The following is a 22928-nucleotide window of genomic DNA, read 5'->3' as shown; positions in this document are numbered from 1 at the left end:
CCCCTGCCTACTTGTGATCTCTCTCTGCCAAATACATAAATAAAATCTTAAAAAAAAAATACCAGCTATTGGGCACCTGGGTGGCTCAGTTGGTTAAACAGCTGCTTTCAGTTCAGGTCATGATCCCAGAGTACCAGCATCAAGTCCTGAATTGGACTCCCAGCTCCATGGGGAATCTTCTTCTCCCACTGACATTCTCCCCTCTCATGCTCTCTTGCACTCTCTCTCTCTCAAATAAAACAAAACAAAACAAGACAAACCAGCTATTCATGAGATCCTTTCAATTTCTCTCACTGCTTTCCAAATATCCTACTTTAATAACCAATTATTATATTCAATTTTTCATTCAGGAGCTCAAACTGGTGTTTGATTTTACCATATATAAATAATGTAAAACTTACTAGATATTTAAATAACTGATTTGTCAACCTGTAGGTGAAAATTATAGGGTGAGTTTGTCTAATATATTTGGCCACTTAACTGTTGAATATTAGTTATTGGGATTACTATCTATTTTCAATGCTTTATTATTATTATTTCTGTTGCAGATATAAATTTGTCTGAACTCTTGTTACTGCTACTGCTTTCATTTTCTTCTCACTATCCTTGAAAGAGCGTAAGAATTTTAGTGTCATTTTCTGTAATTAGATAAATATTTTACAAAAATCTATGAAACTGACTTCTGAATTATTGAAATTTCTTGATACTGCAGGAACTGAGTGTCCTGTTCCTGAATAAAATAGTTTCTTTGAAATAAGCTGGATATGATATCAGTGAGGTGAAACATAGATTTTAAAATGTAGGCTTCCCCTTATAACTGCTATTTAATTCCTTCTTAGGACAATGAAAATGCATTGTTTGTGATTGGAGGTCTTGCTGAATTGGTCTCAACCAAAAGGTCATCTGTAAGATGGAAGACAAGGAATGTCCCATATTCAGGACAAAGAGATACGCTGTTATAAATAATGGATGGTTCTTTTGAGTGATTAGTCTTTGTTGAATGTCAGCACTTATACTGCTAAGCAAGTAGAGTTTTCTTTTCTTTTTTAGCAATGCTTTTGTCCGTGACTTAAAAGAATAGGCATTTTGTTTTAGACTTTTCTATAGTCTACTGGCATTTTGTTTAGACTTTTCATTTTGGCTTTTAGGTAACTCGACAACTTGATGACTCATAAAGTTAGAGGGGACCCAAAAAAGCTATGGTTTTACTAAGACATACTAGTTATCTAATTGGTGCTTGGTCTAAAATTGTACATTCTGTGCAAGCAGTGCAAGTTCAAGTTAGCTTTTCTTTCTCAGGTAGATGGGTATGAATGTATCTGTGATATTCATTATATATGTGTGTGTATACTTTTTTTTTTAAGATTTTTATTTATTTATTTGACAGACAGAGATCACAAGTAGGCAGAGAGGCAGGCAGAGAGAGAGAGGAGGAAGCAGGCTCCCTGCTGAGCAGAGAGCCCGATGCCGGCCTCGATCCCAGGACCCTGAGATCATGACCTGAGCCGAAGGCAGAGGCTTTAACCCACTGAGCCACCCAGGCGCCCGTGTGTGTGTATACTTTTTGAGATATATATATATATATATATATATATATATATATATATATATATGACATACATACTTTTTTAAATTGACATGTAATGTTATTATTTGCCCCAGGGGTACAGGTCTGTGAATCGTCAGGCTTACACACTTCACAATATTCACCATAACAAAACATATATACTTTTTGAGTTGAAATAAAGTCCCCTGTATACCCTAAGAGATGTGCCTTGATAAGCATTATAGATACAGATAGTAAATGATGCTTCATGTTAAATAAAAATAATATAAATAGAATTATTTAAATATAAATTTAAAATTATTTAAATTTGAATGTAATCATAATATTGTAAGCATAGTTCAGACTATTTATGTATGTGTATATATACATATTGTACGTATCACCACACACCCACATACTTATACAGAGAGAGGGAAGGAAACATAGTCAACCTCTTTGTGTAATGGTATCTGTAATAATGTCAGAAGCATTGAGGAGATATTTTCCATCACGTGGAATGGGGTGCAGCAGAAGCCAGTCTGCAGGAAGAAATACAATAGAAGGAGATGTGTGATGGAGCAGAATTAAGACTCTTGATCTTGTGTCTCCAGCTGCATTTAGATTGACATTTGTGCAGTCTGGAGCCTCTGCTACCTTCCCTGCCATGCCTGAAAGTCATTAAGTTCTGAGAAGGTAGTCTTGTAACCTTTCAACAGACCTTTTCTTTTTGTACGAGCTCTCTCTACATAAAATCATAGAATCCTAGCTAACAGATTTGGGAAGAAAAACATTGCGTAAAGGACAAATAACCAGTTATTCTTAAAATGCTTTATCTGTTTACCTGCTTCAGAATGCTGCTGCAAAAGAAAATAGAGTGCATTTTGGGTCCAGGGAGAAAGGCTTTATGTGCTCGGCTTTGCGTGACATTTAAAGATGTCTGAGTTCTGTGAAAATGTTTTCATCAAAGCTGCTTCTAATGAGCCAGAGGGATAACCAACTGTTGGGGATCATTGCTCTCTGATAGGCTCAGTAAAATCTATGGCATTGTCGTTTCCGTAGGTTTATGGCCAGAGTCCGTCTCTGTAGTAAGAGGATTTGTTACCAGTTTTTCTGCTTAATCGGCTTTTCTCCAAAAATGGTAGGAACGTTTTGGAAACTTCGCTTTGACAGAGATAGAACACAAGAGCTTTTTAAACTAGATGTTAATGTTTATTATGTATAAATAGCCATGTGAAAAACGCCCTAAACAAAATTGTTAAGAAATTAAGATCTTGAGGGATGCCTGGGTGGCTCGGCCTCTGCTTTTAGCTCAGGTCATGATCCCAGTGTCCTGGGATCAAGCCCCACATAGGGCTCCTGCTCAGTGGGGAGCCTGCCTCTCCCTCTCCCTCTCCTGCTTCTCCTGCTTGTGCTTTCTCTCTCTCTCTCACTCTGAAAAATAAATAAACTCTAAAGAGAGAGAGAGAGAAAAAGAGAGAGAGAAATTAAGACCACAGTAAGAAATCTGCTGATTTGATTCACATTTACTTGTGATTTGATTTCTGAAATCCTGCAGAAAACAGGTCTTAATTTGCATTCCAGGTAGGTAAATCCCATACTGCCCACGGTGAATAATAAGATATCCTGGGGGCACCTGGATGGCTCAGTGGCTGAAGCCTCTGCCTTTGGCTCAGGTCATGATCTCAGAGTCCTGGGATCCAGCCTGGCATCTGGCTCTCTGCTCGGTGGGGAGCCTGCTTCCCGGTCTCTCTGCCTGCCTCTCTGCCTACTTGTGATTTCTCTCTCTGTCAAATAAGTAAATAGAATCTTAAAAAAAAAAAAAAAAAAAAAAAAAAAAATATATATATATATATATATATATATATATATATCCTCTAAAGCCCCTTAACAACAAAAAATGTTGGTTTCATTACAAACCATTTAGATCTAGCTGGGGAAAGAGTGATTAGAAAGTGATCTGAGTGAGCTAGAAAAAATTGCCCTCATTTTCAGTGACCATATAGTGTAAATTCGATGTGTGTTTCTAGTATAATTTTTAGTTAATGTCCCCTTTCCAGCCCTTTCTACCCAAGCACAGCACAACTGATGAATATGTAGAAACAAGCTACATATTTTTTTTACAACTGAAGCTATCTGTTTTTTTTTTTTTAAACCAATTGAGAGACAATTTAATTCAACAATATTTACCAGGCACTTAGTATGTGCCAAGAATTGCTCTTGGCACTGGAAACATAGAATGGAGTGAGACCCATAATTTTCCAGAAAAGATAGACACATAGACTGGTAATCATAATAGTTGCAAGAGCTCTTCCTGAGTCACATGACAAGGTCCTAACAGAATACAAAGTAGAGAAATTTAACTCAGGCTCCAGGTTCATATGCAGCTTTCTGGAGGAAGTAGCAATTAATGGGGGGAGGTGTTGGTTAAATGGGCAAGGAAAGACCATTTTATCCATTCCAAATAGCACACCAAAAGCCAAGTCACAAAAGAGACTATTCCTGGAACCACAAGCAATTTTGTGTGGTTGGAAGACAGGGTATCTCTATTGCAAGGAGGAGAAATGAGACTAAGAAGACAGTTTCAAGTGTCTTGTGAATTCTTGGTTTAATCCCAAAGGCCATTAAAAGGTTTTATGTTGTGGGAAGACGTGATAGCATTGGAATATCTAGGGCAAGATATTTTTTGTTATTGAAGTATAAAAACTAGACACAGAAGTATATATACCAAAAGATCATAACCCAGTAAATTAATTCTAATTACTTAAGTTATTTTTTTTCAAGATTTTATTTATTTGACAGACAGAGATCACAAGTAGGCAGGCAAGCAGGCAGAAAGAGAGGAGGAAGCAGGCTGTCTGCAGAGCAGAGAGCCCGATGTGGGACTCGATCCCAGGATCCCGGGATCATGACCCAAGCAGCTCAGTGAGTAAATTACTTCAAAGTTAACTTGACAGAGGTTAAGACATTAAAATATTAGCTAGAAACTAGAACCTCTTCTTATTTTCCCTTATAATCTTACCCCGCCCCCCCCCAAGGTAACCACTACTTTAACTTCAAATGCTATACATTTTTTTTCTAAAGATTTTATTTATTTATTTGACACAGAGAGAGAGAGAGATCACAAGTAGGCAGAGAGACAGGCAGAGAGAGAGGGAGAAGCAGGTTTCCTGCTGAGCAAAGAGTCCAGTGCGGAGCTCCATCCCAGGACCCTGAGATTATGACCTGAGCCAAAGGCAGAGGCTTAACCCACTGAGCCACTCAGGTGCCCCAAATGCTGTACATTTTTAAAATGTTATACAAATGGGATCATCCAAGTATTCATCTTCCTCTGTGATTTTTTTTCACTCAAAATTTCCTTTTCTTCTTAGATTTACCCAGTTGGTATGGTAGCTGTTGTTCATTAATTTTATTTCTGTCTAGTATTCTATTATATAGTGACACTCCATACTATACCACAATTTATATAACCTTTCAATTCTTGATAAACATTAAGCATTTTTCAAATCTGGAGCTAATATAGAATGCTGCTCTGAACATTATTGGACATAACTTCTGAGTCATGTAAATCTATTTCTGTTTGTTACAAATCTAGAAATGGGGCTGTTGTATCATGTTCAAAGTCAGTGTATTATGTCAAACAGATTTTAAAGTGATTGTCCCTATTTACATTTATACTTTAATTAACTGTGGATGAGCTTCCAGTTGTTCAGCAACTTTGCCATTATCTAATATTGTCTGGTGTATGTATTTACATTTCAACCTTGTTGATGGGTTATACAGTGGTATCCTGTAAGTTTCAATCTGTAATTCCTTGAGCAATATAAAGTTTTATTTTTTGTTTATTTGTTTTTTTGTTTTTTCCCATTTGGCTCCCTTCTTTTATAAAGTGCTGGTTCAAATTTCTTACCTACTTAAAGAATTGACTTTTTAGTTAATGAAAGGTCTTTATTATTTCTTTAATATGAGAACCATTGTCAGTTATATGTCTTGCAAATACAATCTCCCATTTGGGGCTCCCTTTTTCATTCTTTCTGTGTGTTTTTTGATAAAAAGATTTATGAATATTAATGGTTTTATTTATGTTCTCTTGGTGTCAGATTATTTTTTTTTTCTGTTTAATGGACCATCCCATGCCACAAAGTCAAACTTGTATTTACTCTGGCATTTTTATTTTTATTTATTTATTTATTTATTTTTGGCATTTTTATTTTTAACTTTTTGCATATACAGCATCCACTTGGGGTTGATAATTATGTATGTTGACTAGTAGGAATTATACTTCTTGTTATTAGCTTATACAGTGCATTTGTTCGTTAATTTACCAAGCATCATTTATAGAAAACACTGCTTGTTCATCACTGTTCTGTAGTGCAAAATTTTGTCAAAATAAGAGCTCCATTCCTATGTGGTTGTAGTTCTGGACAATTTTAGTTTCATTGGCTTGCTTATCTCTTCTTGCACACTGACACACTATGTCAGTTACTGTAGTTTTATAACAATTCTTGGTATGTTAAGTTTTTCCATACTTTGTTTCTGGCAATTTTTGGCCCTTTGTATGTCTGTGTTAATTTTAGAATCAGCTTGCCAATTTCCACAACAATGTTACTTGGGTTTTTTTTCGGGATAACATTGAATCTATACATCAATTTGGACAGACTTCCAATCCCTGGACATGGAGTTTTCATTTTTTTACTAAGATATTCTTTATTTTTCTCAATTAAGTTTTGCATTTTCCTAGTGCAAGGGGTTTTGCATATGTTTTGTCAGATCTGCTCTTTAGTATTTTGGGTTTTTGATGCTATTTTAAATGCTATCTTTTTTTTTTTTAAGATTTATTTTATGTTTACACAGAGAGAGAGAGACTCTTCAAGCAGATTCTCCACTGAACCAGGAGCTGGAAGGGGGCTCAGTCCCATGACCCATGAGATCATGACCTGAGCTGAAACCAAGAGTCAGACACTTAACTGACAAAGCCACCCAGACACCCCACAAATGGTATTACTTTTAAAGATTTATTTCCTAAGAATTTGTTCTGACATAGAAAAATGTACTTATTATTTATATTGATTTTTATATTTAGAAAGTTTAATTAGCTCCCCAATTCTAATGATTTAGGTATAGCTAGATTTTAGATTTTCTTTTTAATTTAATTTAATTTATTTATTTGAGAAGGAGTGAGACAGTGCATACAGAGTGAGAGGGAGGGGAAGAAATAGACTCCTGGCTGAGCAGAGAGCCTGACATGGGGCTGGATCCCAGGACCCTGAGATCATGACCTGATCTGAAAACAGATGCTTAACCAACTGGGGTACCCAGGTGCCCCTAGATTTTGGATTTTCGACATGTCCTCCTCAAATAATGACTATGCTGTATATTTCCCTGTAAGCCTAGTTTTTGCTATACACCAGAAATTATTTAATGCTATCTTCCCAATGTCATTTGGTCCAAACTGTTTTGTGATTTCCATTTTGGTTTTTTCTTTCACTAATGGACTATTGGGTAGTTGACAACTCAGTACTTGGTGTAAATAATATATGGCTATTTTCCATTACTTATTGCTATCGATTTGTAGCTGAATTATCCTGCAGTAAGAGAACATGGTCTATATAATTTTATATATGTGAAACTTTTGAAACTTGCTTTATGGCTCATAATTTTTGATGTATGATATCCTTCCCTCGACCCGTTTTTCTCCATTAGCCTTTCTAATCAGTGTAAGCTGCTCTCCATTTCATTCCAGTCTACTTAGTTTTGACACAACGCCATGTCCATTTGTTTCTGGTATTTACTGCAATTTAGCATGTGTGTGTGTGTGTGTGTGTGTGTGTGTGTATGTGTGTTCTATGATTTCACAAATTATGCCCATTTCTTTCAGTTTTTCTCCTGGACCAATCATAGGGCATCAAATATATGCAGGCGCTGAACTGATATTGAATGCATGAATGAATCTATGTATTGGTAGTGGTTGAGTCGGCAGGTAGAGGTGGGTCAGGCTAGGTAGAGTATGTGGTTGCACCGAGAGAGGAATGACTTGAGGGTTAAAAGTAAATTAGGCCAGGAGCATGGCATGTTTCCTAAAGGAGAAGAGGATGTCACAAGGAAGCAATCAATAACCAACCGTCAAAGTTACAGAGAGGTCAAGAATCCTAAGAGCTAAAGTATGTCTGTTTGATGTAGGAGGGAGATACAGATAACAAGGGTATAAAACAGATTAAGTGATGGAGATGTTGGGCTTCAGCAGATTTTAAATGGTTGTGATATAGCTTATCTGGATACCTTCTAAAAAACAAATGTGTTATCATTAAAAGAACCCTTTCTTTCCACTTCGTATACCATATGTAGACATTAATGACATTTTATGACCAGGAGAAAACTTGGCTTAACTTTTTATTTTGGTAAACGTAAGGATGGAGGCCTGTTTTGGAGCCAAAACGGAGCTTTATGCCTTAGTTTCATTCCATTCTGTTTCCTCTGATGCCACTTGGTGTATGTAAGTCACCTGCTCCCAGAGGAAAGCACAATGTCAGAGGAACAGCCAAGGGCAAGGTTAGCCTCACCAAACAGAGCTGGTAGTTTGCCGGGGACACCCTTTACTCTGTCAGCTAGTGTGGTGTCTGAATTTTCTTACATTATTAGTTAAGGTCTCTCATAACAGCAGGTGACCTTGGAGGAGTTGCATGTGAACTCCGATAAGGTTCAGTTGATCTGAATACTAGCGGTTGACAAGGTAAGGTGGCCAATTCAGGAAATAACCTGCAAATTGTATGAGGAGATAAAAAGTATGTGTTGTGATGTCCCACCAGGCCAAAAAAAAAAAAGGAAAATGGGAAAGAACATGGTAACCAGGTAGTGGCAACACAGTGGTTCTGAGTTCTTATGTTTATTTTTCAAAAGGGAAGCTCCAAATTTCAATTGCCTGAGAACTCAGGCAAGTAAGGGACAGTCTTGGGATCAGAGCATTCATGAGCCCATCTCCAGAGATTGTCTCTTATCCTTGGCATCATAGGGCAGATGCGGAAGCTCAGGCTTGGAGAGATTTTCACTACCTAAACATGGAGAGTGACAAAGAGATAAACCTGGATTTGTGTCCAAGGTTGTTTCTTTCTATGGTGTGCCTCCTTCCTCCTCCATCTGCTTGGAGAAACTGTGCGTTTACCCTCTCATTCTTGGGGGTTCCTAATTCGAATGAATGTATGGAAAACTTAGGGAAATTGTGGGAGGACACCTGTTTCCTTGTACTCAACTCAGCTTTCCCAAATGTACTTGACCACATCATGACTCTTTCACTTGTAAAATCTATTAACTTTTTGTCAATTTCTTATGCTGTGGAATGTGTTGTGAAAGGGTGCTTCACGGCAGATGGTGTCACAATTGACCAAAGGGTGTTTAATGAAGCAACAAAGACAAATTTCACCCAGCCTTTCCATAAAAGCTACTAAAGCTGATGGTTGAATATGCACTTCTCTTACTTTGGGGGTAAGAATTCTTCTCAGACATTCCCCACTTTGTTTGATTGAAGCCATCTCCTCCTGAGGCTATGAGCATAATGAATGGTTATGATTAAAAAGTATGATTAGTCATACTTTTTAAAGAATATTTTAAAGGATGAGAGGACGGAGACTATGAAACTATTTTGGTATCTGAAATTCCTGTGTATGGACTGGAAAGAGCTAGAAGGGCTGGGGCTGAGATTAGCAATCCACTCTCCTTCCTGGCTTGGGTGTCCAGGGGACTTTTGTAGCATCGTGCACAATCTTTAACAGCCAATGAGACTTTGTTGAAAAAAAGTTCACACTGGGATGAGAGGGATTTGACTTTAAAAACAGATGATCGAGGGAATTTGACTGTTGTTGTGGGAAAGTGTTGTTATTTCCAGAGTCCCTGCAAATCATCTGCTCCTTAAATTACCTAAAAACAATTTAAATGCAATCAGATAATGTGATGAAGCGGTTGGTGAGCTGTGGCTAACTCCTACTTAAATCCAATTGAGTTTTGAACGTGATCTGGGTGTGGGATTGTGCAGCTTTGTGAAAAATGGGGGAGGCAGCATATTCTTAGAAAATTTTTACCTAAAATGGTTTAGGAAAATTGTGCATGACATTACGATTAAAATGTGTTTAAGAAAGGCAAACAATAAGGGTATTCTGTGTAGGTTAGCAGGAGCAACAGATGTTTAAATTTTATAGTAGCTGGTCTAAGCAGCTTAGTAGTTAAAATCGTCTACGTAATTATTGAATCCCCACCAAGTACAGAGTATGGATTTGTATCCAGCCATGGTAGGAAATGCCTAAAAGGATTTAGCCTAAATACCATTAAGCATATTTTACTTTTCCTATTTTTTTCTTCTGGTGTGTATGTTTGCATGTTCCATTAGATAAAGGTTAAAAGTCATCTGATGAATCATTTTTGAGGGAGTCCAATCTTTAATTACATTTTATAGGGGAAAATAAAAACTTTATATTGAGAGTGTTACTGAAAATATTCCCAAGGATAAAATGATTGCAGCAGAGCAAGATAAAAGGAATGAAGGTTTGTTTCCATTTATGACTAATGGATTTTCTGTGGTTCATCTATATAAAGATTTGTTTTCCAAGGCTAAGAATTCATAAAGAAGCAAAAAAAAAAAAAGCCAGCAAACAAGAAGTTTAGAATGTTAAAAATTACTTTTCCAGAGAGTATGATTGGGGGAGGTTGTATTATAGAAAATGGGGTGGCTAGAATTTACAGCGAGCCCAATTGACACAGAGCTTGGCAAATGAAAAAGAGGATGTGCAATAGTTTTAGTTTGAGATTTGGAGTTGAAGGTTTCATAGTTGAACCGAGCGTAGGTAAAGAAGTGGATATATTTGGTTTGTTTTTCCATTGTCCCTAGCACATTCCGTAAGCATTAGAGTGGCTCATGAATGATGTATGCACCAGAGGATGGTTGGGAAAGTGAACACGTGTATTTAAACTGTCATACTTCCTTTTGCATAGATATCATGGATGGCATTTCTTAAACTGATAGTTTTATGCCATTTTTAAGGAAATAATCAGAAATGGCAAGAGTACATTATTGCTGCTTGATTCCAAAGATCGAATAAGCCTTTAAAGAAGCCTAAGAGATGAGATCACTTTCCGTGTGGCTCTTCAGTATGAAACAAAGTCTTACTGTTCAATCCTGGTTTTTGAAACAAATTTTCAGGGCATGGTAATCCTTGTTTATGCATAGACGAGTGATAGCATTATTCTTTGGTAGTAAAGCAACTTGCCAATAGATTTGAGCATGACTTTGCATCTAGATGGCTCATTAGACTGTAGTAATGGAAGGAAAACATTGTTTCATGGATATTGCAATATAAAAAAAGGGAGAATGTAACACAATATAAACTTGGACAAGCTATTGATAGATTCAATGATATTCATAAATGGGGGGAATATATTTTTTCAACAAATGGATCATATAGTCATATTTGAAAGTTAGTCATTAGCCTGGAAGTTCTCCTTCTTTTGGCTTTTTCATGGATTTCATCTACTGTTTTAGCCCCAATTTCATGTCCACACAACTAGCTCATTAGTGAATATATCTAGCTGTGCTCTTTCTTGAAAACATTACATACATTGGCTTCTTTGTTAACAAATTAGGTTACAAAATACACATCATTAGCTTTTGATCATTTGCAGCATTGTAGCTCCTGATACTGTGCCGGGATTTGCGATGTTTATCATCACGTATATTCTCTTATAAACTCCCTAAGAAGCCCTGCCAGAAGGAAATGCAGCTTACTTGTGATAAATAAGAAAACAAGTACTAAAAAACAAGTAAGTAACTAGTAATTGTCAGAAGTGAGTTTCAATTGCAGCTCTGAATGGCTGCGTCATGCTCTTGTTTCTATACTTTTTATTCCCAGCAGCATCATTAAATAGTTTATAGGAATCGATCATTCCATTGATTTATAGCAAATCAATATTTAGTAACAACAGACTTAATTTTGGGGTGCCTAGATGGCTCAGTCAATTAAGCATCTGCCTTCTGCTCAGGTCATGATCCTGGGGTTTTGGGATCTAGTCCCGTGTTGGGCTCCCGGCTCAGTAGGGAGCCTGCTTCTCCCTCTCTCTTTCACCATCTCCTGTACTCCGGCTCTCTCTCTCAATCAAAATATAAATAAAATCTTTAAAAAATGCACTTAATTGTAATGTTATAGTAGCTATAGTACATCAGAAATAAAAATTAGAAACATGACATGTATTTTGTTTGGGGATATCTAACTGAATTATATCTTGTAACTCATTAATCTTATAACTGAAGAATAAGGGATAGTCATATCAATAAGGCAATATAGAAATAATATAAAAGCTTTTTGCTCTGCCTCAGCTTTAGCCTAGGGCAGCCCTGTTCACTAACACCGTTTTTGCAGTCTAAGTACTGCTTGCCTCGCTGTGGCTCTAAGGACCTTCTTATTTTCCTATCTGTGACCACACGCACCTGCGTGAACTTTTTGAAAACTGGGCTCCTTTTCCTTGACTGAGTTCCAAAGTCAGTGTTAGGTGCTAGATGGACAAAACCGAGAATGGCTTGTCATCTTTAGGTTTATTCCCTAGAGGGAGATGCAGATTTTAAATATTTTGATGTTGTTTGTGTGTATACATATGCATTCTTTATATACATGCACACATGGATGTGTATGTATATGTACATGTATACATGCACATATATATGTATTTTAAAAATGTTTATTATTTATTCATTTATTTATTAATGAGCGAGAGAGAGAGCACACAGGCAGGGCAGAAGGAGCAGGGGAAGCAGGCTCCCCAGTGAGCAGGAAGCCAAACCCCAGGGCTTCTTCTCATGACCCTGAGTTCATGACATGATCTAAAACCAAGAGTCAGATGCATAACCGACTGAGCCACCCAGATGCCCTACACATGCATGCATATATATATATATATATATATATATATATATATATTTGTATAGATGTGTTTGTTGGTACGGTAAAGTTAAAATGAAATAGTTGCATGGGAGAGAATAAAAGGTGGGGATATAATTTAAATGGGGTGGTTCTGGCACTCATCACTTTGAAGTAACATTCAGAGTGAAACTTAAAAGAGGAACACGAGGGTGCCGGGTTGGCTCAGTGGGCTAAGCCTCTGCCTTCGGCTCAAGTCACCATCTTAGGGTCCTGGGATTGAGCCCCGCATCAGGCTCTCTGCTCAGCAGGGAGCCTGCTCCCCCTACCCACTCTGCCTGCCTCTCTGCCTCCTTGTGATCTCTGTCAAATTAATAAATAAAATCTTAAAAAAAAAAAAAAAAGAGGAACATGAATTAACCCAGTGAAAAAAGGAGGAGAAAGGTCAGTCACCTCTGAAAGTACTATAAGAAACCACTGTGTCTGGACTGTGGTCAATGTGTCAAGGACTCATGACATGATAAGGGGGAGGTCAACTGGTCTAGATTAAGTGCTAGGCTCAGCTCCTTAAAACACTGGAGATTAAGGTGTAAGTTGATTAGAGTGGCATTGTAAAGAAAGGCTTTCAACAGATGATCTAATTTCATTTTTTTAATCTTCCTTTCTTTTCCGTTTTTATTTAAATTCCAGTTAGTTCACATACAGTGTGATATTAGTCTCAGGGCAATATAGTGATTCAACACTTCCATACAACCCCAGGCGCTCATTAATCTTATCTAATCTGATCTGATCTGATCTAATCTCCTTAATCTCCATCACCTATTTCACCCACCCACCTCTCCTCTGCTATTCATTAGTTTGTCCTCTACAGGGAAGAGTCTGTTCCATGGTTTACCTCATTCTTTCTTTTTTTTTTCCCCTCATGCTCATTTGTTTTGTTTCTTAAATTCGACATATGAGTAAAATCATATGGTATTGTTTTTCTCTGACTGATTTATTTCACTTAGTATTGTAACATCGATATCTACCCACTTTGTTGCAAATGGCAAGATTTCATTCTTTTTTAAGGATAAAGAAGGTGATACACACACGCGCGCGCGCGCACACACACACACACACACACACACACACTGGAGTAATTTCATTTTTAAAAGAACACTCGAGGGACGCCTGGGTAGATCAGTCAGTTAAGCCTCCAACTCTTGATTTCACCTCCGGTCATGGTCTCAGGGTCATGAGACCAAGCCCCATGTCAGGCTCCATGCTGGGTGTGGGGCTTCCTTAAGAGTCTCCCTCTCCCTTTCCTGCTGCCCCCCTCGCCCACTTCAGCTCAAAACTCTTTCTCTAAATAGATAAATAAATAAATAAATAGTGAGAGAATGCTCTAGCTGCTGCATAGGAAATAGATCATAGGAAACCTAAAGTGGGGACCTCAGGGAGGACACTGTTGTGTTGTGTAAACTAAAGGTATCGCTGATCTCAACGAAGGAGACGGTAACAGTGTTAGACAGAGGTAGATGGATTCACGATACATTGCTGGTAGGTTGGATGTGAGAAATGGGTCAAGGCTGACTCCTCCATTTCTGAATTGACGGACCAATAGCTAAAAACATTGTTTCAGCACGTTGGGGGTTCTCTAGAGGGAACAGTTTAGTTGGAATCATCTACAAATCAATTTTGGACTCTCTCAGCATGAGAGATCTGTGGAATATGGAAGTGGTTATCTCAGGAAGGCAGTCAGAAATACATACCGCAGGTTTGGAGCAGAGATGGACATGTGGGGATAATCAGGGTATAGGTCATATTAAAAGGCAAGGAAAAAGAAGATCAACTATGCAGAAAGTATAGGAAAAAAGAAAAGAGGTCCAAGGCCTAAGCCCTGAGCAACTCCGAATTTTAGCGGTTAACACAGATGAGAGGGAGATCTGGAAGCATCTTGTGATGCTGAAGGTAAAGAAAAATCAGGAGATTCTAGTTTCACTGGAATATTTTAAGAAGAAAGAAAAATCGGTAAATGTGTCAAAGCTTCTATAAATTCTAGTTGAGTGAAGAACTGCAAAGGTATACCTGGGTTTTGACAACATAGAAATCAATGGTTGCAAGTGGCCGTAAAGACTTGTGGGGTTTCTTCCCCCCACAAGGTCAGGGCATTCAGAGCTGAGTTCAGGCTTGTAAGAAAGTAGCACCCTGGAATAATCAGCTTTCCCCTCTGCAGTTCTTGTGATATGGGCTTTGTCTTCAGGGCAGATTCCAGGCAGCCACACTTCCAGGACTCAGACTGAAACACGGTAGTGCGGAAGGAGAGAGAGGACCTCCGCTTCTGCAAGAACACTTTTCCCAGAATCCCACACCAGTCTTAGTACTCAGCTTGCATTGGCCAGAATCACATCACAAATCTAAGCTTATGTATTTTTTTATTTATTATCAATAATTTTTTAAATTTATATTTATCATACCCTAAGCCAGTTGTCAAGGGTAATGCAATGCCTGAGACGGCTTATAAAATTGAGGGTTCATTTCTTGGGGCTGAAGATTGTTCTAGACTTCCCAGAAATGTCAGGATCAGAGTGGAACCATGGAAAAAATCATAGTTCTTTAAAGAAGGAGAGAGGGTATAGGGGTAGACAGGGAAGCAATCAACAGTGTCTCCTACAGAAAAATCCAAGGAGGAAACCATGATTTCACTTGACTTGGAACATTCCATCACATTTGAAAATCCTCTGAGTCATATTTTTCAAATATACGATATACCTTTGGGTGATAAAATGAAGTGGGTAAATTACATCTCTGCCACCCACCCTTGCCTGTTTTCCTTACTCTAGCTCTCCTGTCATCACCAGCTTCTGGCTTTGCAATGTCCTATTACTGACCTTCTCTATTTTCTTCTGTAACTGAACATATCAAACCACTATTTTCATCCTTTCTACAGGGGAGTATTGAAGTACTTTAAGGAGTTCATTTGGGTTAATAAAGTACCTCTCTCGGCTAATGTTTGAAATTTAAGAACCATATTTAACATTAATGGGAAAAAATAAGAAGGAGGAAAAGGAGGACAGGGAGGAGAAGAATTATGGTAGAAACTGTTGGTCATAAAACAGACTGATGGTGAGGAAATTTTGAGTAAAGGATGTCTCCTAGTCTTCTGCAAATAATTTCCACAGTCCCTGATTTTGCTTAAAACCATGGCTTTCATATGTAGCTAAGCTTACTCTTAGCCCACAACAAATAAATGCTTTGTAATTATAAAAACAGTTAGTTCTAATAAGGGTAAAGCAATTTGTAAAGCTTTCTCACAATATTGAATTCTCTAGCCTAGTATTCTGCCCTTTGTGGCTGTTCAGTTAATATGACTAAACAAGACCTACACATGTAAATAACTGTTCTTTTTGCAGCCATTCATTTGTACATAGTCAATATATGCTGGAGTTCCTTGTGTGGGCACATTTCCATTCAATTAAATGGGAAAGCAAGCATAGCCTTTCTTACTATTTCTCACCTCAGAGGTGCCTCTAGTTCCCATTCACACTGCGAGCTGACAGGCCATGGAAACTATACATTCTAACCTACTGTTCTTTGTCACAGACATGGGCTATGGATTGTGCTTTTAGCTTTGATCTATTGAGTAAAGTGTCTACCTTCTAATAGAAAGAGGAATCTTTTTAACATTATCCAAGGACTCTATTTATTCTGAGTAAATGAACATCTGTTGCTAGCCTTCTCATTGCAGATCCCACAGAGTACAGGTTAATCTCCCCCATCTGGGTTGATCACATTCTTGTCTTCAAAGTTACCTGGAGCATGATGGTGATGTTTGGCCACCGTTATAAAATAAAGTAACTAGAGATAAATGATGTTTTATAATGATGGTTTTGTAATTCATTTCAGGGACAGCATATATGAGCCTATCAGTATTATTTGCTAATAATGATTGGGTTTTTGATTGGTACCTGGTTTCCATGGGGGGTATGAAGGGTTTCAGCGGTTAGAGAAGGGATAATATTATATATTTGTCAAAACTTTGGAATTTCCTGAATAAGGAGGTTTTTTTGTTTTGTTTTGTTTTATTTTACTAATGAGATGACCCTTCAAGATGGGTTAAGGTCACCAAGGGCAACAACCATATAGTGAGAGCATTGAATCCATCAGCTCCCCGACTCCCTGATTTTTGGGGAGGAGAAAGAGGCTGGATATTGGGTTATAAAAACTCTTGGACAAAAAACAAACTCTAAAACAATTTGGGTTTGGAGAACTTCCAGATTTTTGAACATATCTATATACAGATATGGTGGCCTGGAAATACCATGGATGTTCTGTATCACTTTCGCCTCCACACCTTGCACTATGCATCACCTCCATTTAGATGTTCTCGAATTGTATCCTTTTTCTGTTTTTAAAAAGATTTTATTTTTTATTTGAGAGAGAGAGAGAGAGAGGGACAAACCACAGGAGAGGGAGAAGCAGACTCCCTGCTGAGCAAAGTCCCCATATAAGGCTGGATCCCAGGACCCTGAGATTATGATCCGAGCTGGAGGCAAATGCCTAAGCAACTGAGCCTCCCAGGTGCCCAGAGTTGTATCCTTTATAATAAACCTGAAATTGTAAGTATAGCACATCTCTGAGTTCTGTAAATTGTGCTAGCGAATTATGGAGCCTGAATGGAGAGGGTCATGGGAACCTCCAGGCTTGTAGTCAGCAAGGGAGATGGGCAGGTCGCTTGAGTACACTAAGACACAAAGACACAGCTAATATCTTAAGGCAGTCTCATGGGACTGTACCTTTAACCTGTGGTGTCTATGCTGGTTCTGGATAGTTAGTGTCAGAACAGAATTGCTGGACAGCTACCTGGTATTGGAGAATTAGAGAATTCGTTGTTGATGTTGGAAAATATATCACAGATGGTCCCATAGCTTGAATGTGCCTAGAATATGCTGTTAAGACCAGCTCACCAGACCCTCTCTTCACCATGAGCAGATGCTACACTTCTTGATATTAGCATGTTTACAATCACATAGGTGTGCTTCTCTACTGGAAGAGACCAAGTATGTCCTATAGGGCCCAGAACTGAGAGGACAGAGAGGGCTACACCTGTGACCTTGGATGCCTTGAAATTCATGTTTCTTTTGTTGTTGTCACACTGTATCTTCTGCTTCTAACCGAGCTCTTCCCTGTGTTTTAGTACTGTGAATCTTTTCAGCTGTTGAACACAAGGTGATTAATGCATTGTTAGTATAGATCCTTCCAGCAAGCTTAAGTAACATTCTTAGTCATTTCAGCAGAAGAATAGATGAAGGAGTTCAAGTTTTGTAGGTTTTGTTAGATTTATTTATTTATTTTAGAGAGAGAGGGAGAACGAGCTGGTGCACGTGGGGGCGGGGAGAAGGGCGGAGGGAGAGGATCCCAAGCAGACTCTGCTCAGAGCAAGATCACAACCTGAGCCCAAACCGAGAGTTGGAGCTTAACTGACTACACCACCCACATGCCCCAAAAGAATTCAAGTTTTTAAAAATCCATCCTATCGGGGCACCTGGGTGGCTCAGTGGTTTAAGCCTCTGCCTTCAGCTCAGGTCATGATCTCAGGGTCCTGGGATCGAGCCCCGCGTCGGGCTCTCTGCTCAGCGGAGAGCCTGCTTCCCCCTTCTCTCTCTCTGCCTGCCTCTCTGCCTACTTGTGATCTCTATCAAATAAATAAATAAATAATCTAAAAAAAAAATCCATCCTATCAAGGAAAATACTGGCATAACTAGCTATAATGTATTAATTACCTTAATCCTATATATTTCCAAAAGTGAAAAAAATCTGTATGCTTGGGAGATTTTCCCTAAAATATTGAACTCTTTTTTTTAAATCAAAGAGTAAAACTTAGTAAAAGAAGGGAATAAAAATTTAATATGGATTGTAGCGACTGAGCACGCTTTGCGTTGTTTTCAGCTGGTCATTTCATTTCAGTCATTTCATTTACTGATCTTTCTAAAGGCTCTTTTAAACAGGAATACAGGGAGGGTGGTCAGTGCTAATTATATTTCTGTGTTCATTTCGTATACCATTTGAATTACAAAGAAAATGTTGGTAGTCCTATCAATTCTGCATGGAGTTTAGCCAGAATATGTATTTATCACATTCATCCATCTTCTTCTGCAGTTCCTCTAAATTATAACAGTTACATTTGACTGATTAATTTTAGAATTTTTGTGATTAGATATAATTTTACCACAATAATCCTAGACTTTGAAGGACAGATTTTTCAAAAATAAATGTAAATAACATCTGTCTGCATAAATGACTAATGAAAGGGAATATTAACATCTTAGAATTTAAGTCTTACAGTCAAGCACAGATGAAGTTTTATGATATTTAAAGATAGGGACAAAGTGAATGATAAGTGCTTTATTTGCTAATAATGAAATAATGTTAAATATCAGCAGTGTTATATAATTAGTGATTGGTTTTCAGGCGCCTCCTTCAATAAATTAAGGAAATTCAGTTAATGCTGCTAATTAAGAATTAAGGGGTTGTTTTCAACATTACATGTCAACACAACTGTCTCCCTCAAATTACATTGTCTATCTACCAGACAGTCTGTGTGTGGCAGATAAACCCAAGCAATCACTTTGCAATAAGCAGTTTTATATTTTCAGACATTCTGTGGGAATCATCAGCTTTTTGACAGACAGCCATTCTCCCCATAATCACCCACACATGGGAGGAATGAAGCCAAAACATCAAGTTCTTATTACAAACTGGAAGAAGGAGTTCCAAATAAAGCACTATATTAAAAGAAGGAAAAAGAAAAAAAAAAAGATCCCATGGCCATTTATCCACTCTTGGATTCCTTCCCACATGGGCTATTATTTATCTAATATAGGTCTTTCAAGAATGATTTATTTGGATATGTTTTTCTGAGTCATAGATTACCTAGGAAATAGGGTTTCACATATGCTTTCTGGAAACTTACATTTCCTATTTGCTTCCTCTGTAATTTGGCAATAGGGAGTTCTGAAATTATTTTGGTTTATGATATAGGTCACAACTTTAAAGGACTTGATAACTGACTTAAGATCATCAATATTAAAATATCTGGCTTTACACCACACAGTGCAGTGACCATAGTGTATTTTTAAAAATGATTTAGTTTAGATCACTTCACCAGTTAGAAATAGAGGGCAATGCCCTAAAGTAGAATTCATAGTTCCCTCCATGTTTGAATTTTGATGACTTAAGTTAGAATAATTATTCTATTACCTCTTAGCCCAATGAATGTGGACTAAGTAAATGGATGTTGAGAGCATATATAAAGTGAAGATAAAGTCACCTCTCTAGTGTGGATCTTCCAAGATTGCATGGAGAAAAGCAAGCAATAAAGATTCTTCATGAATGCATTCTTTATGTTTCTGGCATTGTTTACCCTTTTTTTTAAAAAGATTTTATTTATTTATTTGACAGGGAGAGACACAGTGAGAGAAGGAAAACAAGCAAAGGGAGTGGGAGAGGGAGATGCTGGCTTCCGGCTTAGCAGGAATTCCGATGTGGGGCTCGATTCCAGGATCCTATGATCATGATCTGAGCTGAAGGCAGATGCCTAAGGACTGAGCCACCCAGGCACCCCATTTTTAAAAATATTTGATATTTTTAAGGGGGGAGGGGCACAGGGAGACAGAGAGAAAGAGAATCCCTAGCAGGATCCCCTCTCAGTGTCCAGTTAGAGGGCTAGATCTCATGACCCTGAGATCATGACCTGAGCTGAAATCAAGAGTCGGTTGCCCAACCAACTGAGCCACCCAGGCATCCCATTTTTTACACTTATCTGTGGAAGACCCTTCTTTGAATTATAATTTTTACATGGTAGTTTTACTGCAATATCAATGTTGAATTTTAAACTCTGTGGAAACTACGTATTGCTAATGTTGTATCTTCAACAATAACAAACAGAGTACTTTCTGTCCAACAGTGATGACAAAAAAAAATCTTATATATCACATCAGGAGTGTATGCACATCTGTTTGCCAATACATTAGAAGGCAATCAACTCTCTCTTCTTCTCTCTCTGTCTCTCTCTCTCACACACATACAAACACACATGTGCACACACCCACACATAGCCCTATCTATCTGACACAAGAATTCAGAGCTGTGACTTTCTCACCATTAGGTAAATTAAAATCTGAATTTCGTCTCCATCCTAAACAAACATGACCAGTGGCAAGCTGGGAGATCAGTTTCTGGGAGATCAGTTTCACCAAGAGTGATTATATCTGGAATGACTTAGTTGAACTTCTTGCAAAATAAGAGTAAGAATAAGTAAAAGAGTAAGAATGAGTAAAGATGTGTTTTCTGTGTGTTTCATGGTTTGGGGAAGGACAATGGGATGTTTTAGTAACAGACTGGAAACATTTTTCAGGTGGAATACACAAGAAAAGTGAAAGTCTTGGAGGGAAGTGCACTGGACAGAGAGCAGGAGTCTGATATTCAACCAGTGTCTGGCTTCTTACCTCAGTTACATCAGTTAGTCTCTCTGTGCCATCTTTCCTTGTTGGAGAAATGATGAAGAAGAATATTCCATGTGGAGATGTGGAATGATGGAAGGAATCACCAAGGGTGAGAGTGAGATTTTAGTCCCATTTTATTTATTTATTTATTTAAAGGTTTTATTTATTTATTTGACAGACAGAGATCACAAGTAGGCAGAGAGGCAGGCAGAGAGAGAGAGGAAGGGAAGCAGGCTCCCCGCTGAGCAGAGAGCCCAATGCGGGGCTTGATCCCAGGACCCTGGGATCATGACCCGAGCCAAAGGCAGTGTCTTAACCCACTGAGCCACCCAGGTGCCCCTTTAGTCCCATTTTAAGTGGAGTCCAGAACTTGTCTATTTTCCCAGAGTGATTGAAAAAACAAGCACGGTTTGTGTTGAGAGAGTAGGCCGACTACAGGCTATGCTCTATCCAGGGCTATTCACTGAATTCACTGAAAAATAGGGCAGGTTGTTCAGTTTTCTGAAAGCTGCTCACTCTGCCAGAAGATCCGTGATGACGTATGAGCTCAGAACACAGAGTCCCAAGGTCTCCCTGATAATCCTCAGACTGTCATCTTTGTGGTTTTTTTAAAAGATTTTATTTGTTTGTTTATTCATTATTTAAGAGATTCAGAGAGAAAGAAATAGAGCATGAACAGAGAGAGGGAGAAGAACTTCTTGCTGAGCAGGGAGCCCAACTGTATCCCAAGACCCCAAGGACATGATCTGAACCAAAGACAGACACTTAACTGACTAAACCACCCAGATGCCCCAGACTGAGACACCCTTAAAGATACAACTTTAGTTCAAAGTAAAAAAAAAAAAATTATCAGCACATGATAATGATAAAATCAGAACAAAGAATACTATTAACAGGAGGAAGGACATTTCATAATGACCAAAGAATGCATTTATCAGAAAGATACATCATAAAGGTATCTATCTTCAGTCAAAAATTCAACTTCCAAATACATGAGGCAGAAACTGGCAAAAGTGGAAAAAGAAATACATTCATAATTATAGTTGGTGATATATCGGCAGTCTTTTTTCAATAACTGAGAAGTAAGCAGAAAAGTTAAAAAGATTTAAAAGACTAATAGTAATGTTAATTGATAGCTCCAATGACATTTAGAAAACATTTCGTGGTGGAAGTCGCAAAGTCGCTGTACTAAAAAAGTTTATTATTGAAGTGATACGCGAACATAATATCCAAAATTCTTGAAGTAAACCAACATTCGTGGGCCAGAACCCTCCGAACTGGTGTAGTGTCCACTTCATTAATATTATAAAGTTGCCTATTCCTGAGCCTGTCCTTAGGCTTTACCTTCTCTAGGCAGTGAGTAGTTTCTCAGTCTTACCTAAACCTGTGGCCAGATTAAGGAGATTGTCTGACAATATTCAAGAGGAAACTGATTTCTGAAGAGAGTTAGTAACGACAAAACAGTTTTAGAATGGAGTTTGCCTAAGGAATGTTCTAGGCTGTATCCTGCATCTGTGGACTGTTTCCAGGCCACCATCGATCTAGGAATATAAACAGCCTCATTAGTCCTGTGGATGCTCCTTATAGATTCAAGAAGCTGTACTCCAAGATCCATCTACTTCTCTTGATGTTCTTGCTTGACAGGCTGAAGGTAAAAAAGCCCAGTAATGATGGAGAGAATAAAGACAGGGAAAAAATATCTTGAAGCAACTATGATTTTCTTTAGATTAACTGTTCCTGGTGATACACTTTATTTGTAGTTTAGAAAACCTGTGTGACTTATCATTCCATGGAAGGAAAAGCCGTGCCAGGCTTAAATTAAATATTAGAAGGTTTTAGAGATTTATTTTATTTTGCCAGAGGACATGGCATCTGAAATTTCTAGTCATATATACGCCTTATGGCTCGATTCTGCATTTTCAAAAAAGACAGATCTCTCACTCAAACTACATAAAACTGAACTGCAAATGTATTAAAAGGTAAGTCATAAAAATGAAAAAATTTGTT

Source organism: Neovison vison, chromosome 1 (assembly GCF_020171115.1).
Source record: "Neovison vison isolate M4711 chromosome 1, ASM_NN_V1, whole genome shotgun sequence".
Lineage (NCBI taxonomy): Eukaryota > Metazoa > Chordata > Mammalia > Carnivora > Mustelidae > Neogale > Neogale vison.
This window is presented reverse-complemented; position numbering follows the sequence as displayed.